The sequence below is a fragment of the Pteropus alecto genome, unplaced genomic scaffold, assembly GCF_000325575.1.
Source record: "Pteropus alecto unplaced genomic scaffold, ASM32557v1 scaffold3, whole genome shotgun sequence".
In the NCBI taxonomy this organism is placed as follows: Eukaryota; Metazoa; Chordata; class Mammalia; order Chiroptera; family Pteropodidae; genus Pteropus; species Pteropus alecto.
This window is the reverse complement of record NW_006442484.1, coordinates 13,066,021-13,073,502: the sequence shown is the minus strand read 5'-3', so window position 1 is coordinate 13,073,502 and position 7,482 is coordinate 13,066,021. Positions and strand designations below refer to the sequence as shown.

The 7,482-nt window shown below is 40.3% G+C and overlaps 1 pseudogene; it reads right to left on the bottom strand.

The window, feature by feature from the left end:
• Nucleotides 1-5,725: 5,725 nt before the first annotated feature.
• Nucleotides 5,726-5,844, bottom strand: LOC112470542 (annotated as a pseudogene).
• Nucleotides 5,845-7,482: the final 1,638 nt, after the last annotated feature.

Here is a 7,482-nt window from a genome sequence, read left to right as displayed (position 1 = left end):
ATCCTGTAATAACATAATCAATACGAAAGTCCTGCTTGGCATGGAGCAGAGGTTTTGTGAGATGAAGAGAAACTCAAGAGATCATCTACTCTGCATGACAAGGGAATTCATCTGACTTTTCTGAGGTAGAATCTCTTCTCCACTGAGGTAGGAAAGATGGCTGCCTCAGTGGTGTAGTGTGGTAAGATCAATGGCATAGACCTTTTCCTTTTTTGAGAGATAATATGCTAACGTGGAAGGAGCCCTCAACTAAATGTCAAAATATGGGTTTGAATTTTGATTCTACCACTGATGAACTATATGATCCTAGGCAAATTATTCAACCTCTCTAATCCTTCATCCTTCCTGGTAAAACAAGATGTTGTGAAAATTACAGGAAAAAAATCTTCTGTGAGAGGATACAGCACATAGCAGAGTTTTCAATTAATGCATATTTCTTCTCTTGCCCAAACAATAAGAGCATCTACGATAGACCAGGCAATTTCAATATATTAGATCTTTGATTCTCATGGTAAAATGATGAAGTATGGATAGAATCCTAGCTACAGTTGAGAGTATCGAGCCCTGAAAAACTAAATAATCTTCACCAAATTGGAAATTGGTTAAGCAGCAGAGTCAACATTTGTACCCAGGTTTATTTTAACCTAGATCTTCCTGTTTACTGACAGACTGCTTACCAGATAGTCTTTTTACTATTCCTGGCCTAAACTCTTATTACTCCACCCGCCACATATTCATTTTAATAGGAAGCAAAGTCTTAAACTAAATGCCAAGCCTTAACAGTGGTATTTCAGACATCAACAAGTTAGGTAAGGAGATTAACCAATCAACCAAAGTTAACTTGATATGTCAGACACAGGCTCTATTGTAAACCCACTCGACTCAGACTTATATCCTGGGGAAGCAGAGTCCACACGGCTTCCCTATTCTCTCAGGACTTTCTGAGGGGTCCAGTCCTTCTTTACCTGCAGGCCCCTGGCTCGTGGCCCACCTTCCCTTTATGAAATCCCAGTGCAAAATGCAGCCTACTTTCCTTCTCCCATCCTATTACCTTCAAAACAATACAAAATCCCTTTTGAATTTATTAGGGTGATCACTTCATAAGTTACATAAATGTCTAATCACTGTGTTTTATACCTGAAACTAATATAATATTGTATGTCAACTGTAATTGAAAAACATTTAAAATTTCCCTTTTGGTTTCTCTATGCAGTAGAGTAATAGATAAAAGGTTAAACAAATGTGAACTATTGATAAGTTATATAATTATAGGAAACCTCCCAAAGCTCTAGTGAGCATCATCTCTACTGACATGTAAAGAGTGCTGGTCTCAACGATCCAGTCTCCTTCTCAGATACCTCCTTGAGAGCATCCAGCTTGGCTTACATTCCTTTCTTCTCTTCCTTTCCTCTTCTCTAGGAGGAGAATATCTCCCATCTTCACTGAGATCAGTACAATTTGGCAGGCAAGAGCCCAGGTGTGGCGTGGCATCCTATAGACCTGGTTTGAGTCTTAGCTCTGTCATGTGGATGACTTTGGGTATTTCACCCCTTTGTGCTTCAGTTTCCTCCTTTCCCAAATGTGGATAATAGTGCATCTCCTCATAGAATTATCATGAAGCTCAAATAACACACATGCATAGTGCTGAGCACATGGCAAACAATTAAAAAGTGCTAGTGATAATAACCATCTTCCTGTGGAAAAATCCAAGTGAATGTCTCCATATTTTACTGTTTCCACCTCCCCCTGCACTGGGGAACTACAACAAAAAGAGAACCAGCCACCCAGATCCCAGAGTTCATAATCAATCACTATTCTGTATCTTCATGACAAGGGGAGAGAATCATATTCAAAAAGATAAATCTTTCATTCATGGAAGAAACACACACTAGTCAGAGATCTAATGATTGAGGGGCTAAAGGAGAGTCCTGTAAGGAAACTGAGGACATAATATATTACCACCATGTCACTGGGCAAATTATTACTATTTTTTTTTTTTTATAAAGGAAGTCAGCAAACGATGGAGTGAAAGATTTGTTTTTGTTTTTGTTTTTCTTTGCTTTTTCTTCTTTGCTGAGATCAATGGGGCTGTCCTTTGAAGGGTGGGTTTCTGATGTTGTTGATGAGCTTCAGGTGGCTTTCTAAGTAGTCATGTGACCATTTATTATTCTCCTCATGTTGTGCCAACTTCAAGGTGAAAGTTTTGCAACCTTTTTGGCTGATTTATGAATGCAAAATGTGACAAGTACATTCCAGATCTTTACTTGAGGCCGTAGTATGGCCCTGTCTGCTTTAAACATAAACCCACACAGATCTCTATCCAAACATTTATGATTGCTAATACGGACAATGTCTACAGACCACCCCAGAGGTCAATCAAATATCACAAACCATTTACAAATTAACAACTGTATTCTCCACACAAAGACTGTGCGGGCAGAGACAAAAAAGCAGAAATTTTCAAAATTTCTATGGTGATTGAGCTGTTATTTTTGTGATTCCTGTAAACCATTCAGAGAGTGCTTCCCTCCACCCGTCCATATTTGTCAGATACGTTAGTAGGAAAGAATGAAGAAAAATTAATAAAATCCTTTACATTTTTTGAAGGAATCTTAGGTACTACTTGAATTTGCTAACACATGAGTTTTAGACTTGAAACTTCTTGAGACAATCTTTTGGGTTAATTATTCAGCAATTTAAATCATTTACTTCACAATTTTTACATGAAAATTACTTTTATATATCCTCGACCCAAAGTTTCCATATTCTCTGAGCCCAAACTGATATTACTGGATTGTCATTGATAGCTAGATATTCTTTTGGACAAGCACTGTCCAACAGAACTTTCTGTAATTATGGAAATGTCCACTCTCTGTGTTATCTGTAGCAACTAGCCACATGTGGAATTATATTTTAAATCTTATTTCATTTTATCTATCTATCTATCTATCTATCTATCTATCTATCTATCTATCATCTATTTATTTATATACTTACTTATTTATTTATGTTTTTAAAAATTTTTGTTAAATTCATTTGGGTGACAATGGTTAATAAAATTATATAAGTTTCAAGCGTGCAATTCAATAATACATACTATGTCTATTGCGTTGTGTGTACACCACCCAAAGTTAAATTTCCTTCTGTCACTATATATTGCAATTTTAATTTTAACAGCATATGTGGCCAGTAGCTACCTTATTGGACAGAGCAGGTTTGGACCACTTTGTGGGAGGGATGTCAGAGGACAAAGGTGGTCTGAGTTTGGCTGAGGTTACGTAGACCAGCATCTGGTTTTCTCTAGGTCATGAGAAGCAGTGTTGCAGCATGACCACTGGCTCCCATCTTTCCAGCCTCGCCCAAGTCTCACAGTCACAAAGTCTTCCCTGGACTCCCTAGTCAATGCTCCTTCCTTCTGGGAAGTCATCATCTGTGCCCCTCTCCTGATACTGTGCATGTGCTACCCTCCATAGTTAGCTTTTACCCTTCAGGTCAATGTCTGTGTCTCCCTAATCTGTAAAAGTGTGGCATCATCAGGTTCATGGCAGTTCCTGTCCCAACACAGGCAGGAGAACTGACTCAGGCAAAAACGCAGCAAAAAGACCATGGGCCAATATTTGTGAAGTTCATCCCAAACTCTCCTTGACCTGCTCTGTACCCTTGCCTCTACCCCCTTCACCTTCATCTCCATTTCCTCTTAAGGACTACTCTATTTTCTCTCTCCATCATCCTATTTCTCCTATTAAGATCTCCTGGCTTTGACCCGCCCATTCAGTATCCACGTTAGGATCTACCTCTAGTTTTCGGTACCTTGAGAGTTGCCCACTGTGCTTCCTGATAATTGGTCTCTTGGGGGTGAACACATGAGTCCTCCTGAGATCTGAGCCATGGGCAGATCCTGCCTGGGGTTCTGGGGTTGTCTGCCTCCTCCATTTGGTAGAGAGACCCATAAATACTTATCGATTGCTTAATATTGACAAAAGCCTATTTTAAAAAGACATTTCTGCTTTGTTTTGTTGTGAATTGCTTCTCAGATGTACAATACATGCACTTACTTTGAAAAAGCAAACTTCCTCCACCCCCATTCCCCCAAAATGACAACATGGTGATCTAAGCTGTCTATCCATCCTGTTTTCTTCTCTCTGTTATTATTGATCTGCAGTGAGGTTTGGTGAGCCGCCATATCTCTGTCTAGCAATAGTGTAGCGTTTGGTGGAAAAGGTAAACAGTAAGTTGAGTGATCCTATTCATTTGTCTTTGGGTATATGGGTATTGTTGGCCCCAAGGGTGGGAAATTTTACACTGGGAAGGGGTGGGAAGAAGTTTCATGGAGACGACAGAAACAGCTTTTCCAGGTTGAAAGGGCGAGCATATCATAGGGCTATATTTTATCAGGAGACATGACCAGGTGGTCAATGTTTTGAAAATAGAAAAGTACTATCAGAGGCTTCCCTGGGCAATTCTTAATTAGGGAGAAATTTTTTCTAAAAATTAGACAACATTCAATTCTTCTTTTGAATGGAGCACTCAGTTGTAAGGCATTAGATGGCCTTTTAGAAAATACAGGTATATACACTTATATAGGTATGTATGTACTCATAAAGACATTTAATGAGTTATAGATTACTCTTATCACACCCAGATGTGCAGAAAAAAGTGATTTCCTTATTTTACCTATGACTGATATGTTTTCCCTTATGAGGCCCCTTCCTATGGGAGGTGGGGAGTCCCGGAAGAGACTTCCTTTAGTCTAATCTGTCAAGCTTAGCCTGAGGCGATAGTTTGAACAGTCTACCAGGGTAATTTTGTTTCTTTGGTATACATGCTGCCTGTCTTATTTTTGCCTTGTTGTGGGAACTCTCATTGACTGCTATGTCTTGTTCCTCGCCTCTTCCATACCTATCTGGATGTTTCTAAACTGCCTACATCTTCCAGAGAAGTACAAAAAAAAAATGAAGACATCACCATCCTTGTCTCTCTCCGTCCTCTCGCTCCATGACCACTGAAGAAATTCTGTCATCTGGGTCTTTCAGTCTTCATTCCTGACAAGGCTAAAAACAAATCTAGGTCCTCTTCTTTCTGAATAATGCTGGGCTTTCAGGCTTCTTGTCACAACAAAATCTGTCGTGACTTTACTTTTTTTGGAGCCGACCTTTCCTTGAAGCACCAAGACCCATGGCATAGAAGCCCCAGAGGCAAGGAGAGTCATAGGGCTAGAAATATATTTAAAATTATCTTTAAAAAACCTCCACATACCCACACTGTATTTATGCACAAACACACGGCACCTTCAATATCATCTCTTTTGCTTTTGAATGCGATGAAATCGTTTGTGTGACTGTTAACAATTGTCAGTATATATAAATAATTAGTCATATTTTAATAACTATAAGAATGTCATGTTCTGTAACTATAATATTCCAAATCCTGAGTAACAGGGATGTCCTAAAAGAGTTCGTAAAATTTGCTCCTGGGCCTTCACCTGTCCTTTGGTTACCTCCAAGTCAACTGACTGATGTGTGTCAGAGCAGGCACCTTCTGTGACTCTTATATGTAAGACTGTGAGATCTCAAGAGGACACTACAGTGCTGTACTGTCAGGCTACAGTGCTCCTCCACCTCTACCCATGCTGTTCTTAGGCCTAGGACCCCTGGCGCCTCCTCCCTGACTTGACATTTAAGAAAAAATGTATCATGTTTTAACGTGAATTTTTTTTTTTTTTAAACGCCTACAGCACTTGAATTTCCTAGGTGGTCTCCCATCCAAGTATTAACCAGGCCCGACCCTGCTTAGCTTCCAAGATCAGACGAGATCGGGCTTGTTCAGGGTGGCATGGCTGCAGACAAATGTATTATGTTTTAAATAGCAACACATCCACATGTTCAAAATGCAAAACAGTAAAGGCAAAGGTGAAAAAGCTTTCACTCACTTGGCCTCCATCTCCCATCTACCTCATCCTGCCCCAAATAGGTAACCATTTTATTCTGTTTTAGTGTGTGGGGGGAGTTTAAAAAGCAAATGGAGCAAATATAAATATAGAATTTATCTTTCTTGCTTTCACATAGAAAAGGTAATATACTGTACATATTGTTCTGTACTTTGCTTTTTTTCACTTCATTTTTTGAAAATGTCTCCATATTAGTTTATAAAGAACACCACATTTTTCTTTCAAAAATCAGCTGGGTAATATTTCATTCTTTGGTCGCTCCATAAACTATTTAACTCGTCTTCTCTTGGGAAACATTAGATTGTTTCCAATTTTCTTCTGGTATAAACAAAACTGAAATAAATAAACGTGTATACATAGCATATTGTACCTGTGTAGGTATATCTGTAAAATAAATTCCAAGAAACAGATCAATGGGGCAAAGCATCTATTTGATCGTTTTGTGAGCCATGGCCCAGTTCCCCTCCTAGAGGTTGTACCAATGTGCACTTCCACCAGAAGTCTGTGAACTGTGGACTTGATCGAATCATTCATTTCTTAAATAACTTTGATTGAGGGTCTTCGGTGTGACCGGCATGGAGTCTGATGGAGGCAGCGGGCAGTCAGGGGCCTGACCCTCTCCTGCCCTCTTCTTAACTACAGGCATTGGATGTAGAGACTTCTACTTTTGATCTTAGGAATGAAAGCTCCCTGATATGAGTGGGGATGCAGAGCCCTCAAAAAGCATTCTGGTGTGAAGCACCCAAGTTGAGGGGATTTACTCCAGATCTTCCCCAGCTGAGCCCCTGCAGCTACTTGTCTGTTTATTTGTTCCCGACCGCTTTAACCCTGACTGCCCATCTATTCTGCTTGATAATCATTCATTACAACTGGCTTCCTGTGTCAGTGTTCAGCCCTGGCCCTGCTTCTGCTCAGGGAGGGAGAAAATCAACCTTTAAGTCTTGGCATCTCAGGCAGGAGGGCCAGGAAGGAACCAAGAAACCAGCATCTGAACAACACACACTGGTTTCCTGGCTGTCGTTATCCTGGGTTCTTGGAGGTACTTCACACCCGTATGGGCTCGTCTTCCAAATCTTTGCTCTAGCACCACAGTAGGGGTCCCAAACTAAACTGCATACAGGGTCCATCCACATAAAGTACACGCTGGGCATGCCTGGTGAGAAGCAGAATGCAGATACACTTGAAGGCTCCAGCCAGTTGCTTCCATGTAGGCATTATGGAGCCCATTTGATAATTGCAAGAGAAGCTAGAAACCTAGATTTTTGGGTTAAATTCTACAATATTAAAATTTTGACAACTAATCCATATTCAAATAATACTGTCACCCACAACGACAGCTCTAGGAACCCAAAATAGCCCATCCAAGAGTAGGGTTTTATCCATGGGCTACCAATCTGCACCTCAGCCCTAGCCCAGTGTCTCGCTTCTCGGCCTTTCTGTTTCTTCCATCCGTGACCCACTAGGAGCTTGGACATGAGATGCTTGCTGACATTCAGATCTGTTGCCCCAAAGGCACTGCTTGTGAATATTATTGG